The sequence below is a fragment of the Paralichthys olivaceus genome, chromosome 1 (genome assembly GCF_024713975.1).
Source record: "Paralichthys olivaceus isolate ysfri-2021 chromosome 1, ASM2471397v2, whole genome shotgun sequence".
Classification (NCBI taxonomy): Eukaryota; Metazoa; Chordata; class Actinopteri; order Pleuronectiformes; family Paralichthyidae; genus Paralichthys; species Paralichthys olivaceus.
In genome coordinates this window covers 17,761,423-17,780,575 of record NC_091093.1, presented here as the reverse complement: position 1 = coordinate 17,780,575, position 19,153 = coordinate 17,761,423, and the positions used below count along the sequence as shown (strand labels likewise).

Sequence of the window (19,153 nt, the reverse complement as noted above, 5' to 3'; positions counted from 1 at the left end):
TTCTTAAATGTAACTTTATTTGTTCATTCAGTTCATTCATCTGGTCCTGAAAATGAATATACATATATATATATATATGATTTGATAAAAAAATTTAATTATAACCAAAAACCACAACAACAAAAAAATTATATTGGATTATTTGATTATTTCCAAATAGGACTTTTTGGGCTACATTATTCTATTTATGTCAAATACATTGTATCTCTCAGCATATCAAGCACACATCCAACCAAATATTCAGTCCACCACATCAAACATGAAAAGTTGCCAATAGTTCCACTCTCCTCACCTCCACCTCAAACTGGGATGTGAGGCGCAACACATTCAAATAAGTTGATAGAGTTTATCAAAATGACAGGCAATTAGAGCAGCTCTGACCACGGGTTTGCATGCTAAATGAGAGTCATTTGAGCGGTGGGGGCTACACGTGCTATAAAAAAGAGAGGGAGATTTCTTGGAGCCCCATTTCTGCTACTGGACAGTGCTAAATTAAATATCCCCAAAGACCATTAGGCTAAACAGCCCGAGGAACGACTTTGTCTCACCACAGAAAAATGACAGTAAACTCAGGCAATCATGCCGACAATCAATTATGCATGAATTATATTTTTCTTAGACTGTGCAAAATGTCTTATGTTAATTCCCCTAAGTATACAATGCCCATTACTTTCGAGGGACGGATCCATATGCATACTGTCTAAATGAGTGTTTTCCCAAAGATTTATCAGCGCCGCGCTGCCAACTGAAATGAAAACACTGACGCCGAGCTGTGATTCCTCCGTATCAACAGTAACTGCAGGGGCCACAGGCAAAGCTTGGAGGCGCTCGGGGCTGATAACCTACACGGCTGTAAATCTACTGATAGAAAACATCCCCAGAAACTACGAAAATATCAAGGTGCACCAGTAAACTCGTTCATAGAAGCTGCAGCACGAGTAAAGAGGAAAATCGAGATGAGTAGACAGGCAGAGAGAGGCTGGGAGGTAGCACAGGGGTTTGCAGTTTTGACCTGACCTGTCTGGGCTATCGGCCTGTTGAGCCAGTGAATAGTGGAGTCCCTGAGGTCCCCCTCTTGGCCCAGATCTCTGATAATGACCTCTGTCTGGCCATGATAGTCAGAGACAGGTATTGGCAGACCCACTGACCAGTGTCAGTGAGCTGCCAATACTTGGTCAGTGAGTAAATAACAAGTAACTGACCAGGTCCTGTTCCAAGAGTGTCACTAATTGAGATTGATTCTGTTCAACTTTGAGGCTGTTTTAAAAAATGTATAGATATAGGTATATCCTTTATTAAAGAACTGAAAGTCTAAATGAGGATAAATTCTCTGACGACAGCAAAACACTACAAGGATCAAAAAAACCACACAAATACTGTCATACACTACATACACAACACACGTGCAATCTTCTAAGCAGAATTTCAATAACAACTTTAAAGGCCGTCCATACTGACCATAAGAGCTATTTCCTCTACCCTTTCAATTTACTTAAATTCCCCCGTCAGCTCTGACAGTTTCAGACCCTTCCGTAGATTATTCCAGGAAGAGGCAGCAGAATGTTTGAAAGCTTTTTTTGTTCTGTATAGAAGAACATTTGTTGAATATTGTGAGAGCACAGGCCATTTTGATTTTGCGCTTTTTACACATGTATATGCACAGGGAACGAGGAACCAACAAGGAGAGATTTATATGACCAAAAGGTTAGCAGCTTCATAGAACCAGTATTAAAACTCAAAGCACAATGATATTCAACTTCTTTAGGCGCTGGTCAGGTGCTTTATAAAGAGCAGATCACTGTATTATCATGTAAAGGTTCAAACAAAGTTGTCAAGATAAAGTATTTAATTGCCTTAAGAAAGAAACAGGATTTGTTCCTAAAAACACTTAATTCAAGCTCCAACTTGGAAACAAGGTTTTCAATATGTGATTTGAATGACAAGTTCTCACCAAAATATATGTTTTTTGTTGTGACCATTTCAATGTCTGTCCCTTTATCAGTTGAAGATTAGATTTTTTGCCTTTTGAAAATAGCATGAATTTGAATTTGTCTAAATTATTTTACAGATAAAATATAATTTAATGTAACATTCAACTCACAGAGACACAGTTGAGAATTAATTACATCTGCATTAATTACAATCTGCCAGAGGCCATTTGAAAGAAGATATTTACACACATTTACGTACGAGGCCTCTTGGTCTAACTCCACTCACAGTTCCTGATGATCCCACCAATGGTCCCCTCTTATATTACATGCAACACAATCCACCCTTACACACTAATTTGTTTTCTCTTTTTTTTCTGGTTCAGAGTGTAACTGAGCCCTTGAATATATATACAAATTTAATAGAGCTAATAGAATCATTATCAAATTCAGATCAATATGAATTTAGCCCCGGTGCCCATAAAAGGGAAATACAACCCCGTCTGCACTCTTTCATTCCCCTGCCTACAACTGACGCTGCTGCCATCAGACGTGAATTACCCGACAGGCACATTACAGCTAATAAGAGTCTCACAAAACACCCTTTATTAATGCATGAGAGACTCTTTGATCCTGGACAAACTTTACCAGGGGAAGCAGTAATCACTGTACCTCAGACAACAACAATAAGAAGCTTCCCATTACCTTGAAAGAGTCAACAATGTGGCTGAGGTCAAATCAACCTGAGCCCGTACAGCGTGTGTCTCTGAGGGAAGGGACAATACCAAGCTGACACCGCTCAGCCAAACAAAGCTGCTCTTCCCTACAAGTCAATCACATCTTTGTCATTTGTACTTAATCTAAACTTTCTATAAAGTCCAACAGGGAGTCAGACAACATTACAGAACCAATTCATATAAGGCTGCAGTTAGCCTGTGAAACTGAGATTTAGAAAACGTAGCTGATCAGAATCATACAGACTAATGGATTACGATTTGCAGCATAGCAACTGAAAAACATGTAACGACCTCTTTTAAATAGTCTGGTTTGAAACTATGTATATTCTTAATAATCTATCATTTTAGCGCATCAATGATAATATGACAGATTTTGCAAGTTAAACATTCTTACTGTATTATGGAAACATTTTTTAATAGAGCTGACACTCACAATCTATAACATGCACACAAATACAATAAAGATCATTTTTACAATATCCTTAATAATTTGTAAGCATCAAACTCCACAGACAGAAGTTTTACATCTTCCTGTCAGCCACACTGAAAAAGTCAGTTTCCTCTGCATTTTTTATCCACACTGTATTTAGTTTGATAAACTCAAGGAAAGTTAACTTTCCTGATTTAAGAGGAATCAATATTCTGAAAGTCTCCCCATCCTTTCAGCACACCTCTCAGTAACAGCATTAGACCCCCTCACAAATGATCCATTGGAGTAAAATTTTGGTTTAACTTCTATTCCAATAATCTAGATTTTGACAGAGCCTGTCACATTATAAAGTCTGAACATAGTTACGAGAATTGTGAATGATACCAATGATTGAATTTTATTGAAGTGGTCAGCAAGTAGCTCATTCCCCACAGAAAGCCCCGGGGCCTGGAGGTGGTCAGTGGGGAACAGCTTCACAACATCTCACCACTGCTCGGTGCGGAGTGAGAGCAAGTAGAAGCAGAAGCGAGGAGCTCCATTTGAGAGAGGTGCCACTGCAAATTCACCACCTGACTATTTAAAACCAGTGTAATATCTTCCCACTTCAGCCGTGATCCATTATATTCCTTATACTCCATCACGGCATGTATCAGCTCTCCCCAGCCATGGGCACAGTAGGAGCAGTGACATGTTTAAGAATATGCATTGAAGCTAATCTTTAAGATGTGTTTATAGCTTGTACATTATGATCAATTATTGCAAATACACTTACAATGAGTTTGCAATTAAGGCAATGTAGGAAAAAGAGAGGAAGAAAGAGACACAGGATAGTAAGGATGTTTTAGAGCCATCACACTTCCATATAGGTTATTCTATATGTGAAACAATAACTTATTTAAACAGGAACATATATAAATTATAATGATGACATGTTTTAATTAACCTTTATATTCAGCAAAGTATTAAAAAGATTTACAGAAATTAGAAAAATTTCACTAAACAAAATCTGCTTTGTTTCATATGAACGTCATAAATAACGTCTCATCATCGGATACATTGAAACCAGTGTTATTCACGGACAGATTTTTCTCAATGTTGACTCCAAAGCTGCACGGAGCATGAGAGATTAGTTTTGTTTGGTTTTTTTCACGCCTACTGCCGGAGCATGCTAATCAACCTTAGGGGTCAGGTCAGGTCTGGACAGAGACAGAGTCCCAAACTGGCCACTACAAATGCAGAGGAACATCTGCTCTCTGTGCGTCACACAAAGATGTCCCCTCGGAGCCCCCGGCCGCCCTCAGGAGCCTGGGAACGGCTCAAAGTCAAGGGCAGCCTCCACAGTCACTAATGCTGACTGGACACTGCACACTGGTCTCACAGTGTTTGGGAAATATTTATACAGTAAAAATGAAAAAATATGAGTTAGAATACTTTGTTTCATGTCATCACTCAAGTTAGTTATGGATTTTGAATAATTAATTACAACTTTGTGGCGATAATTAATTTAAATAAAGATATGTGTTTGGGATCATTTGCTTTCCACAATAATGACACAGAAGAAAAAAAGGAAAAAAACCTGACTGGGAGGATGTTTGAGAGACGTCAGAAGAGCCAGGTTGTGATCATTTTAAAGACCAAGAGTAACCTTTGAATATGCAGTTACTACATTACACACATGCCACCCTGATGACAGAGAGATTACCACTCTACGCTTTCACTCCCTTTCTTTGTCAGCCAAACAATATGCTTGAAAGGAACCATCAAATGATGTCAATACTTGGATCAATACCCTGAGACGTCTCAGTTTTCCCTGCAGCAAACGGAGAGCATTACACGGATCCTCCTGGGCAGAGCTCTTACCACACTTCCAGGGGCTGCGCTGCGTACTGGATCGCTGCTGCTGCTGCTGCTGAGGGACAGCTGATGTATGTCTCTTCTCCCAGACATCGCCACATGTGTGCCACATTTCCCCTTGTCTGTCTAATGTGCTGCTGATCTACACCTGCTGGGCCCGGGGTTACATAGGTATGCGCTGTACGCTGATGGCATCAATCACTCAGCAGGCCTTATTATTGCCATTTAAAATACATTTAAAACGATTCGCTGGAGTCCAACCCGGCGTGGATGCAATGATACTGATGTGTTACTGTGAGGAATGTTTCGCAGTCATGGCTTGGTGGGAAACAGCTGGGTACCTCAGTGCTCTCTTTTTTTTTTTTTTTTTTGTGCATGTGAGCAAAAGTCTTTTAATCAAGCATCATCATCACAAGTAAGTAAATTAATTGTAATATGGTTTTGCACCTGGAATCACACCGACGACGGTGGCCCATCTTAACAGCATCTCAGTGTCAGAGAGCCCGGTCAGCCCGTGGTGGAGCCTTTTATGAGACAGGACTCAGCTTCAGGAGAACTGATACATGCTCCTCAGCTCACAGGTGAGCTGGGTAATAGACACACTCACTCTCATTCTCCCTCAATTCTCACCTAAAATTGAAAGCTGCCAAATGTAGCTTTAATTACACACCACCCAATCAGAGCTTAAGTGTAACCTTTTGCACCCCGATCCTCCCACCCTCAGTAACACCTTTCTCCTTCCCTCTCTTCTGAGAGGAGAACGAATGCAGTGTATCCCTCCTGGGGTCTGCACATATTTCACTGGGAGGGGGGTAAACAAGTCCAGAGGATACGAGATGGATATATTATGTATATACCATAGGAAGCAAGTGCGAGGTTTAAGGAGCGACCTGCTTGGTCAGCACGGAGTGTGCTGAAAATGCAAGTGGCTCAACGAACAAGCAGGGTTATGGATCTCCCCTTGTATGTAACTGGGCAAGGTCTATTGACCCAAATTTAATTATTTGAGCCTCCGCCCATTCCCTTTCCCCTTTCCGTCCCCTTTACAATGACATGCATCTCTTTCTGTAAAAGATGCTGTGCCTAATATAAAGTGGAAGCAACCCTCAAAGCTCTATTACTATGCAAATTCTCACAATCAAGGTTTTGTTCATAGTGCTAAAAGACATCTCATATATTTTCAAACTAAAAACATATCTTTAATATTTGCTGACAAAAGTAAATATCTAAAGCGAATGTAATCTCAAGCATTTTTGCAAAAAGTATGACTTGAATGTGTGACTAAATATGAGTCGTCCTATTTGTCTCTTGGACCAATACGTGCCCACAGTGAATTAAAGGCATCTCCTCTGGGCGGACAAGTAAACCAGGGGAAGTCGGAAGGCAACCACAGTAGACGCGCTGCTACCTTCCATCCTCTCTAATCACATGATCAGGGTGTCGGCACCGCATCCTCGGTGCAGGGAGGGGCCAAACAGCGCTCCGCTCACCACCATTTTGTGTGGGGTACCTGGCTCCTTTTGTGTGAGTACCTGGCTCATTTGTTTACCTGCATTAAGTGTTCACATTTTACAACGGGTCAAGTGTCATTTGTGACATGCTCCATTCGGTGCGTTGAATGAATGTGTGACGGCCACGTTGCTAAAGGAGCACGAGCGGATGCTGCAGACAAAACATTGAGGGGGTATCAGCGCGCCCCGACTGCAGCCCATCCTGGATTTGATGTCGTGTATTTTCCTCCTCTCTCCTGGCTGTGCTCCCGATAGACCCCTCTCCTCCCTGCCATCCGATGTGTGAGCCGCATATGGTGCAGTGAAATTGCTGTCTGCGAGAGCATGCCTCTGCCTGTCCAGACTTCATCAGAGGGATTAAAGAATGGGATGGGGGGGAAAAAATCAAAATAAAATGATAGTGGGGCTGTGGCTTTTCCTTTTCTTTTTTGTCTACACCCCACAAGCCCTCCCCCCACTCTCTCCTCTCTGTTTTAAGTAGAGTGGAACATCAGATGACAGGGACAGGCTCCCTCAGTGCAATGGGGTTTTTTTGCAGGGAAAGGTTTTACCCGGCTGGTGAGCTAAACTGGGTTTATTTGGCTGTGATTGGGCTCACTACAAGGAAAACCAAATTACAGACAGCACTGTTCCTCCCTCCATCCGTCCGCCCAAGTTCACTTAGAAGCTGCATCCACAAGCAGTAGCTATCTTTATGATTACGTAGCCGTCGTTCTCTGATGTGTTCTCTCACATAAACAAACAAAAGACAAACTGTGTGGCAGCGCAGGATGGAGAGGTGGGACTGTGCGTGCAGAAGTGGGCTGTTATATTCAGAGTGTTGGGGATTTTTGGGGGCAAAGAAGAGATGAGAGTGGAACCATTGCAGGATAATAAGGAGTAATGGATGTCACACCAGGCCCAGGCAACAAATTCCCATATGCTTTCATCATAGCTCGATATGAGACTGATGAAGGGAACAGGTCATTACCAGGTTTCCTTGTACTGTTATTACCAAAAAAAGTAAACAGTTATTGCTATGTTTATCATCCTGGAAGATAGCTATTACAGAGCAAGACAGCATCATCTCTTTTCTTCTTTCTATAATTCATCATCGAATTATAGTGCATAGGTGGAAGCTGTTAGAAATCAAATTATTCTAATCATGTACAATATTATTATGAATCGGAAAACTTGTGGTGAATAAAAGCATTCAGGTTTTATCAGTTCTTGGATGGAAGTAAAAATATAAAATGAAATAAAAATATTTTAGTAATAATAAATATCACAGGACACCAGTTATTTCAAGAAATCTATGAGGATACAGCTGGTGAGAATTTAACATACAGATAAGGTCCATCTCAAACTGGTTTTATGGTGACCCTGCTACATTCAAAATAAATAGGGATATATTCTGACGTTTATTCTGGGATTTTCCAGACACTACATCTGGCCCTGTATTTGAGACAACAAAAAAGGCAATCTTGACATCTTGCCCAACTAGCGGTTAATATTTGCTGCTCAGAGACTGGCTTTCTTTTGTTCCAGGTTTTTATAAACCCAAGACACTTGAAATTTAAACCCAGTTCAAGAAATATTATTTGCTACAGGGCAAGGTAAATCTCTTGGCAGGGCCTTTCAAAGGGTTGCCCTGGGTTTGTTTACAATTGATCTTATTTAAAAGTGGATTTTTTGTTTTACTTTTCAAAGACATACTTTCTGCCATGATCTTGTAGGTCAAAGGAGCGATATATGCTATTTTTCCAATTGGAAAGAAAAAAGAGAGTGAAATAATCAGAAGATAATAATACAGAAAGCATTCGGAAGGACTGTCTCTACCCGGGTTGCAAATATAAAGTAAAATAAAAAAGTGTCTCCAGCTGTGAGAGAGCAAGTCAGATTTTAAAAAATGCTTCTGATTAAGTGAAATATAAGTTCACATCACAAAATATGGTAGAAAAAAAATTTGTTGTCACTACTCGTGTGTGCAAGCATGTGTGTGTGTGCGCGCATATGTCCGTGTTGCACAATGAAAAGAAAATGACCTAAAAGCTCCATAAAACAGCTGTTTTCTTATTGTTAGGGGAGGCAGTCTACAATTTTCATTCACCCCTCTTACTCAGAGGGAACAACTGACCTGACAACTGACCAATCCCCATAAAGCACAGGGGGTGGGGGGGTGGGGTGAGAGGCGAGGATGAGCACCCATCTGCCTGCCCTATTGAACCAAACTCCTTCATCTTTGACAATTATTGCTTTTTAACAAAATAAGTGGTGTAAGCCGAGCCGATAAATCATTATTAATCTCCATTCTGTACATGAACTTGAACTTGTTTCAATTTACCAGAACTTCAGCGGGGGCTCCCGTGTGCAAGGACGGCAGAGAGAGAGAGATGGGGGACGGAAGTTCTAGCCTGGGGACTATCCTCCAGGGCCAGGAGGGTGCGTCTCCTGCTATAAAGACAAGCCGTGCCGGAGGAGGAGGTCACAGGCCGAGCTGGGGTTTAAAGCTCGCTGCTCCTGGGGAACAAGATGGACAAGCAGAGGGCACAGCAGCAGGGACGCCCCTGCAAAGACCCCTTTATCTGGACTACACCTGGGGGAGCCTATGGGCCACCCAGCTCAACTGCCCAGCACAGCAGCCACTTCACAACACACACTCACACGCACTCGCACGCACGCACACACACACACACGCACGCACGCACGCACACACACACACGCGCAAACACACACAGACACACACAGACACACACAATCATCTACAGAGCACTAAGAGTTGTGAATGTGAATCTAGCTGTAAACAGAATGTTCACAGAATATTAGGTTTTGACTTTTCGCTTACAAGTAAAGCGTAAATTAATAAATTGAAGTACCTAGGACACGTACGGTGAGTATCGGACAAACTATATATATATATATAACATACAGTATATGATAGGATCTTTTAGGTGACTGTTGATACATTACATTTAATTGTGATGGTTAAAAGTTTATCTTTACTATTTTTATTGAGTATGAAATGTCCACATCTTATGGAGTCTCAGAGTGAACAATAAATGACTGGTTATTAAGATTTTACAATTATTAATACATTTAGGAAATATTTTTACTATATCGTCTCATGAGAAGACATTGTTTTCTTCTTGTGTAAGAATTTTCCAAAATGCATATTCTGCATCGTAAGACAAATATTCATATATCTTAAGGATGTTTTCATTTGGTTTCCTCATTTTAATCTATTGCACATTTAAAAAATAATTTTGCCGTGAAAGTTGGTTTTAATGAATCAAATATTTCAGGCCACCAGAAAGTGTTGTGGGTTTTACGATGGAACTTTTACTATTAGAATGGATCCAGGAAGCTGTGGCAGGACTGCAGCACTATAACAACTTATAAGAGGGCCCAGGCCACAGCTAACATTTTAAATTACATCTCTGTCTATTGTGTCTCGCTTGAGCTTATATGAGAGGGTCCCTGGGGCGCCTCCATTTTCCCAGAAACTCCCTCCAAGGCTGTTCAGGTTAACATGCCCAGTTTGACTATTAGATCAATAGTTGTAAATGACTTCATCACACCAAAGAGGCAACTTTCTGGACAGAATTGGTCCCACAGTTGCAACTTGACAGGCTCGTGCTGTGGGGAAGTCCAGTCAATCTATGCATGTTGCAAATCTAGTGTTTCTCCAAAATGGACCGTGAGTGAGAAGACAAAAATGATCCCACTGGCTGTAAATTTGCACATTTGTAAAGTACGTTTGGAGGATTTCATCAACTTCCAAAAAAGTGATCCTGATAGGAGTTTAGTAGTGAAGAGGGAGACGTGATCAGCTACAGGAACTGAGGGGAGAGGTAACACACGGCCTTTCTGCAACTCTTTTGTTCTTATAGGATAAGGGGTGATGTCAGTTCACTCCCGAGCCTCCCTAAAATGCCCCCAAAGCCTGCCCGGCTCCTGAGTGCAAGTGTGTAATCGGTCCTGGCAGAGTGCTGGTTAATGGGGGGCACAGGGCCATGGGTTGGAGATGTATTCATGTGCGTGGCGTGGCGCCTGGACCCAGGGTGACACTTCTTCATTCCTGCCGCCTCAGGCCAGGATTAGGATTGTGGCCAGCCCCACAAAGCCAGCCGTAATGCAAAATCATTTTCATATTAACCCCGTCTCTCCTCTCTGGGCCTGACAGTGGACAGGCCTGCTCTCTTTGGTGCTCAAATTATCCTCAATTACTGGGGAAAGGCCAGGCGAGGGGACGTCACCTAACCTTCACCATCTGTTAGGTTCAAAGCTTTAGCAGTCAGCCAGCCCGCCTGTCTCCTGCCTCCCCTGACCTTTCCGCCTCGGCCAGCTCCTGCTCTATACGTCTTTCACCCCCCCTACGCCCCGTGATAGCCCAGCCCTCTCTGGACACAGCTGGGAAGTGCATGTGCACACATCACATTAAGGGGGAAAAGGTTATGTCATGCTTCTTCAGCAAAGATATATGAATATTCAAAACTATGTACAGATAGGGGCAAAAGCTGTGTCAAGACATAGGTTAAGCCAGCATCAAGAGGATGAGGCAATAGGTTTGAATTGAATGCTGCTTTTATTGGCTCTGAAGATTCAAATAAGATGTAAAGGGGATTTAAAATAAGATATTTTCCTGTTCATGTTTCTGATTTACTGTTTATTTTATTTAAACCCTCACATCAAATAAAATTGTATTCATAAAACAAATGTATATACATTTTGAATAAAACAAAATAATTTAACTAAATTAATATTCTGAATTTTAAGTGGAAACACTTTACTGCTTTTTGAGTATATTTCCACAAATAACTGCTGATTCCTGCTTTATTTATATTAATCCATTTAGTCTTTAAATAGGGCTTTTGACAGATACACTGAAAGATGCTTATTTATTTTAGTGCCTTGTTATGTTATTCCTGTTTTGTGCTTTTATTTACTTTTCTCTTACATATACTGCAAGTTGGACTTAATTAAACATTCATCTATATTTGAGATTGTGCTTGTAAAATATTGAATAGCTCTTATTGCTCCTATAGTGAATGCACCTCTTAATAATGCAGGGAGTGTTTTCTGTTTGTTTTGAGCCTGTGTGTTTTAGCAGTTCCACTGTGTCCATTTGGATTTTCCAGTCTGTCTGGCCACTCAGGAGGGCCCCCGCTCTCAGGTCATCTGGCAGGACCTGATGGCTCTGAAATAACTTTTAATAAGTCTGCTAAATAATAGATGAAGTGTTGGCTAAAATCAACCAGGGAGGAGCAGGGCTGAGGACAGCAGGCTGCAGAGACAGACAACAACCAGGTCCCAGGCACTTCCCTCACCATCCTCCTCCTCCTCATCAGCAGCAGCAGCAGCAGCAGCCATGTGCATTCTCCTGCCTCACCTCCTCTCCAGACCCAGACTCTCTGGGGTCAGAGGTCGTGGACTTGACCTTGTGGCCCCCAGGAAAATGTTCACTTGGTTTGGGGTATAATTTGGGATTTATTCAGCAGGAGGCCCCAGTCTCAGGCAGCATTATGCCTCATTATCCTCCAAGTCCTCTCTGCTCACGGGGCACAGCCCAGAGCAGACACATCAACGCTGCATTTTACTTACACCTTCACAATCCTTAAATCAATACCTTCAACTGACAACACCAGTCATTTAAATACGTCTCAACTGCCCTGATCAGAAAATGACTACAAATCTAAATTAATTTTAATATTCATGAACAAAAATATGTTTTACAAGTGCTACTCAGACATAATTTAAGATAATTTACATTAACAATAATAGAGAAGAGTAGAACAGTGAAAATGTTTCTGTAGTATAACTCAATACTTTGACCATTAAAGTGCCAAATGAATCCCAGCAAATAAATCAAAGACAAATCTTGAAGAAGAAAAAAAAACATTCAAAATTAAAGTTGCTTCAATTACTTATTAGTTTGCCTGAATATTGATTTTCCTAAATTCCACTTTCCACCTCAGATTATGATCAGTCCAGACTCCTACATTTTTATTGATTACCTTCATTTTTCCCCCTTTAATTCAGAGAGGTTTTTTCTCATCATAAAATGTCATTTAATAAAAGCTGGAAATGAACTTATCTAGAAAATATGCTTTCACATAAAACCAGAGAGCTCCACCCAAATGAACTGGGCTTTTTTTTAAATTCTTGTCACTTACTGCATAAAGTGGAGTGATATCTTTCAGATGCAGGCTAAAAAAGGAAAAAAGGGTGATCATTTCTATTATGTGTGCTTCACTCTAAGTGGGTCCCTGTGGAGGACAATTTTGGAGAGATCCTTCCTGATAAGAAACAAGCTCTGCATGCATTAATATTACATTAGACCCAGTATATCACAGAACCATCTGCTCAGTCAGGTAGAGAGCGTTTCATTGACATCTCCTTATCATGTTAATATTACACTCATCAAAGAAGCCTACATCATGAAGAAAAGAGGGGGGGGGGGGGGGGGGGGTGCTCCAACAAAACCTGCAAAGTTACAGATTATTCTTATGAGAAAGTCTAAAAGGAGGAACAGACGATAAAATGGTTATTTAGGTCACATTTTCACTGCGGTGCACAAGAAAGAGACAAATGCCGCAGGAAAGGCGTCGTTTGCGTGTGTGTGTCTCGGTCGAGAATATGACATGCATGGCCAGGCACACACGCACGCACACACACACACACACACACACACACACAGAGCGACTCCTCAATGCCGGCAGCAGGAGGGTGCAAATCTCCAGCGAGAGGGAGACAGGTGCAGGGCTCACCCCTCTATACTGTAGCTTAAATGCATTTAAAGTGTCCATTCTCAACACACACACACACACACACACACACACACACACCTCTTTATTCCAATGAGATGCTGCTTGTACAGCCACTGCGTTTTTGTTGGTGTGCCTTTACGCACTGGCTGTGTGCGCGCGTTGAAATATATTTAAAGAAAGAAAAATCTAATTATTATAATGGCACGTTTCAATATAGTATTTGGATATTCCTTAATGTTTGTCCATTTCGTGTGTTTGGGGTTTCTTCTCCATGCTGTCGGGCACGGTGCCAGCCTCCTCCGGAATTAACCAAATAACGCTCCTCTAAACACGTGTCAGGTTAACAAAAGGCGGAGCGCTTTTTCCTTTCTTTCTTTTTTTATATGAAGGCAGACTGGGAGGCAGGAGGCGGACGTGCGCCGTGGTTCTGTACCAAACTTTGTCACTCTCATTTGAATGTGAATGGTGTTTGCAGCTCATGAGGAGCCCGTGTGTCTACAATGCTGCTCCATGCACAACCTCCTTTTTCTGGGGGGATTCTTCTATTCAATTAGCGACCCCCAGCCACCCACCCACCCTCTCCCCTTTTTCCTACTAATCGGGCCTAATTAGGCTTTATCGCAGGCTAATAGCGTGTATTAATTGCCTCGCGGGCCAACTGTTGAGGAATTTGGCTCGTGATCCAATTGAGAGTGACAAGTTTATTCCGTGTGTTTAACAGGCTGATCATTATATTCCAACAGGAGACTTGTTTGCATGGGTGCCATAATCAAGGCCAAACGTTTGGAGCAACAAGGTGGACCTTTATACACCCCATTTAGAAAGCCTCAGAATTTAAATATTTTAATTATCATTAACAAAAAATATTTTTTTAATTAATTATACTCATATAAATTCATCAATACAGAAGCCCAGCATTTTATTTTTGTCAAAACTCATTAAGCTATATGATTTTTATTTGTATAGAAAATGCATCTTAAAATATATTATTATACTGGAATTATATATGGGCCTGCTGTTTATGTTTTGCAGATCTGTCACATTAAAATGAACATCAAAGTCTGAATAGAAATAAGTCTAAATAGCAACAGCAAATAAAGCTAAAGCAAGCTTTCATTCATCTATTCCTCTCTGCTGTTTCTTTTTTTCTGACGCTGAATTGACAGACAAATCATCCTGCATGGGACCTGCTGCCACAAGCATCTACCTGAGTTTCTTTCTTTCTTTTTAACTTTCAGCTTTAAACATCATTTATGTATTTGCTCCTGCAGCCTCACTAAGAAGAAAGGAATATTAACAGTGTTTATTTAGTGCTCATTATTAACAGTTGCTCTCAGTCACTCGCACACCAAAGGGTTTTCAAACATGACATCATAGTTACACCGTGAGACCTGACACACAGAGGAGGCTGCACAGGATACAGGGCCTGTGAGTCTCCATAGCTTTAAATTGATGTGCAGCGAAAAATAGAAAGCTGCAACATCAATGCAGGATGTAAATGTATCTACTGGAACGTTTGATCACTAATCAATTAACATTTGTGAAACAAAATAGTCCGCGTTTGGAAAAAAAACCGATGACTAAAGCAGCCATTTGGAAAAGAGCAAAAAGAAATAATGAATCGCCTGCGTGTTTCTATTTATACAGGTTACAGTAAGCTATCGCCCCCCCCTCTCTGTGCCATCCTATATCCATGAAGGGCAGACAGGGGCCGACATGTGCAGCACAGTCTGGATGAAGGTTAGTGATGGGGGGGTAAACCCACCACCACCCTTCTGATTCCTGCACCTCACGTCACCTTATTCTAGGCTGAATATTTTACACAGGCCTCAGCAGCTGAAAGGCTGAGCTCCAAATGTGAGGCCTGTTTAGGCTAAATTTAAAATGTCTTCCTGAAAAATATATATTTTAAATTCAATTTATTTCAGTTTGATTTCCTTATTGACCTCAGCAACGGTGAGGCTGAATTGTTAAACGGAATAAGAGGAATACAGCAAATTCAAAATTGCGATAAAATGATAGGAGGAAAAAAAAAAGTGTAGAAAATATCCGAGGGTCAGAGAGACGTTTGTCCTCTGCAGCAGCTCCCAGTGTGCACCGGGTGTCACAGCAGCCAGTCACATATGGCTCTCAGCTGTCCCCCCACATCTCAACCCCCAACCAGCTCCGGTGAAGTTCAAGGTCTCTGCAGCCAGTGACCATCACACAACCGAGAGAGAGAGGGGACACACACTGCAGACAAACACACACACACTGCAGACACACACACTGCAGACACACACACACACCTGCTGTCTGCACCAAATTACCACATTCTCTAGTTTTTATATTAAATATGATAGAAAACTACTAAAATGTCTTTATTATTGTAACGTATTATTATTATTATAATTATTATTATTATTATTAATATTATAATTAGTAGTAGAATTGTTGTTGTTGTTGTTGTTTATTATTTAGTAATTATTTACGCACGAGTTTGGTTTATTCAGTGCGCCATGCAGACATTTGCATGATTTAACTGATCTGTTTACATTCGCTCATATATCGGGAGTTTAGTAAACACCTATCAAATAATGAATACAAATAAATAGATACAATTAACGCGTGACTGTGGATTTTACGAATTTAACGCAGAAACGTGGAGTTAAATTTGCTTTTCAATTCCACGTTGCTTACAGAACATATTCCTGTCGCGCATTTCATGAATATAAATACAGAGGATTGTATCATCAGTGCCTTAGTTGAAATTTGCGGGTATTTTTTTACGTACAGGTGAAAATGTCTGGACAGGAACTGATGGCTAGAATCGATGACTTCACTCTTAAGGCGGAGAAGTTACACATGTACATCGTGCTGAGGCCTTAATTAAAGTTAAATTTTCGTTACTACAAGTAAAGGGTTTATCCACAGACTTTAAGTTATTATTAAACTTATTAAACTAAAAATAAAATAATAAAGAATACTTAATTAACACGCAATAAAAATGTTAATTACCATGTGAAGTTAAGGAGAAAGTGATTTTTTGAAAACCATCAAGTTGCAGGGTATTTCCTTTTGTATTTATTATATTTGTTGCTTATTAATTGTGTAAATGCGAGGTAACACTTCCAAAAAGATAAAGATGGATAAAGATAAAGATGAGATGGCCTGTTCATGAAAATAAGAAACAGAAATAATCACTGACTTTATCTGCAAGATGCTGCTGCTGCACTCAGGAATTCAAAAAACATGATTTTCTTTTAAATGTAACAGACAACTGATCACATTCCTGTTTTACTCTGGTCCAAACTCAAAACATGCTTCAGTGTCTCTAACTTCCAACATGAATGTAGTTTATTAAATTTAGTTCACACCTCTACCATGAACAAAAAATGATCTAAGATGTATTTTTCTAATTTGCTCTTACAAATAATAAGCATGTGTACTGTGAGGGATGAAACAATGATACCTGTTCAGAGAGGTTAAATGTGGTCACATCATCATTTATGGCTAAGATTTAAAAATGCTGGACTGTATACTGAAGGGACCCCCAAACTTTTAGTCAGGCTTCACTTAAATATGAAGACAGACCACGAGAAAAACGGATGAGAGGAAGATGAGGCTGGAGATCGATACAGAGAGGAAGAGGCGAAGAGGAGGATGAGGCCGAGTAGGAGGTTATGAATCAGATGGAGAGATGTAGCAGTGCAGTGGATGATAGGTGGTCCCAGGTGTCTGTAAATGACATCAGAAAGGGAGAGATCCTGCATCTGCATAGTGCAAGAGATCCTGTTTCCTCAGAAGGTCTCTTCATGAGAGACAGGTCACGGCCAATAGCCTCTGTCTGACACGTAATTGGTGATATTGATTATAGGTTATCATATGCTGCAGGCCATTTGTAAGATAATGCTGCAGGGGTTAATTTGTCAGCCATTAACCTTTTGGACTGGTGGGTATGTATGTGTAAATTAAGTTTAAAACAACTTCTAGATGGGTCACCTAGCCTCATCTAATAAAGGGAATGCTAACATATTTAAGTTATATTGCGATATATCACCGCAGTGTGAACACATTTGACGGGTGGGCACTTGAGCAGAGAGTTTCTGGACAACCATCGCGTGCTCTCATTCAAATTAACCCCCGCTCAGGCTCCCAGAGCTGCACCAACCATAAATTCTTGAGCTGACCCTTTGAAAAAATCTCTCTTCACCCAAAAACGAGAGTGACATGCACAGGAAACACCTTTTCCCCTGCTCAGATCCATGAAGTGGCGGCTTCACTACATGCCTGAGAAGTTGAAAGTTGATCCACCTTTTTTTAAATGCAAAGTGACGGAAGTAAGAATATTAAACAAAAAGTGTTTCACTTTGTAGTAATCTATAATGTAGTAACTAAAAATGAAGCCTCTGTGTGATATTGGTTTTATGTTATTTATGCTGAGTTATCTGAGTGTGATGAAATAAATAATATAAACAGCATAAACTAAAAATCAAAGTCAGTGTGTTAATTAATGTGACTAATCACAAGGTATCTTTGATGATATAAAACCCAAGAAAGACAAAATAAATGTGGAAAATGATTTGTTGTAAACTTTGCGTAACTTTAGTTTGCCACTGCCTTTGAGAAATTATAAATTAACATCTTCCCATTTCTGTCTAGTTTTTATGAATTCATGATTTAAAACACTGCATCATTTCAGGAAGAACTTCAGGGTGAAAAGTGACAAAAGTTGCGGAGCTGTCAAACAGATTTAACTGCTTCTCATCACAGTTTTGCCACATATTTTGTTTAGTTTTTTTTATCTCAGCGAGGAATAACACATCAAATACACAAAATCACAGAAAAGAGAAAAGCTGTAACCTTTGAGAAAGTCGATCAGAGGCGATCAGAGGCGTAGAAGCACCTCGTACAGCCCAGAGCTGTAAAGACAACCCACTTCAACTTCAAAAACATGACATTTGCCACCTCAGAGCATAAAACGTGTCTCTCTCTCCCTCCAACACCTGTAAACCTGTAAACCTGTAAACCCACACAATGCAGATCAAGAGGGAAGCCTGAGCTATTCTCACTCCGGCAAACACTAATAAAAGTTACTCAGTAATGGGTGTGAGTGCTGCCTGGTGTACAGTGTGTGTGTGTGTGTGTGTGAGAGAGAGAGAGAGTTTGAGAGGGAGGGAGGGAGAGTAGAGAGGGAGAGGGAGAGTGAGAGAGAGAGAAAAAGTGAAAGCATGAGTGAGTGCTGGTCAGCAGATCAGTCAGTCAGCAGAGCTCGTGTTGACAAAGTGAAACAGAGCAGGGCAGGGCGTCAGGAGAGGACGGCACAGGTACCTGTTCGGAGTGGTCCGGCGCCGGGGATCAGCCCTCCAGCTTGGCATGCATTAATTATCCTCCACAAAGATGAGCGCTGTGTTGGGGACTCGCTCCTGACCTGGCACTCCTACTGTCCCACAGTCGAAGAAACAGGATGTATGGAGAGGAGGGAGAGAGAGAGAAAGAGGAAGAGAAATGGGAGATGAGGGGAGAAGAGATGGAGAGAGAGGGAGAAAGAGAGAGAGAGTCAGATCCACTGCTGCCCTGACACCATGACTGGTCCACGTGAGATTGATCACACACTCGCACACACATACACACACACACTGAGGCCTCTGCAGTGACAGGGAGGAACTGCCAAGGAGTAGCGTGCTTTGTCTAGCCTGGGGGACACACATACACAGACACTGGAGTGGCCATGACGCACATGCACACGCTTGCATGTTTGAGACACACACACACAAACACACACATGCCTGGCCTATGACCCCAAACGATGAGACGATTATGAATTTAAGTCTTAATTAAAGATTTGTTTTAAATATAAATCCATCAGGGGGGTTTTTTGTTTGTTTATTTTTGCTAAAACTGTATTTTGCATGTTTACCACTACTTTCTCCTCATTCTGTCATCCAGACTATATGAAAAGGATCTT

At 41.0% G+C, this 19,153-nt stretch overlaps 1 protein-coding gene across 5 annotated transcripts in view; it reads right to left on the bottom strand.

The window, feature by feature from the left end:
* The window catches only part of zfhx3b (zinc finger homeobox 3b), a 324,823-nt gene that overhangs the window by 210,853 nt on the left and 94,817 nt on the right, over positions 1-19,153 (bottom strand). For 4 of the 5 annotated variants that reach the window (XM_069524024.1, XM_069524002.1, XM_069524010.1 and 1 more), the window contains one exon: positions 18,517-18,628. The gene's annotated coding sequence lies outside the window, so the exon portion shown is untranslated. The remainder of the gene's footprint in view (positions 1-18,516; positions 18,629-19,153) is intronic. The other variant, XM_069524014.1, reaches the window with a different exon arrangement.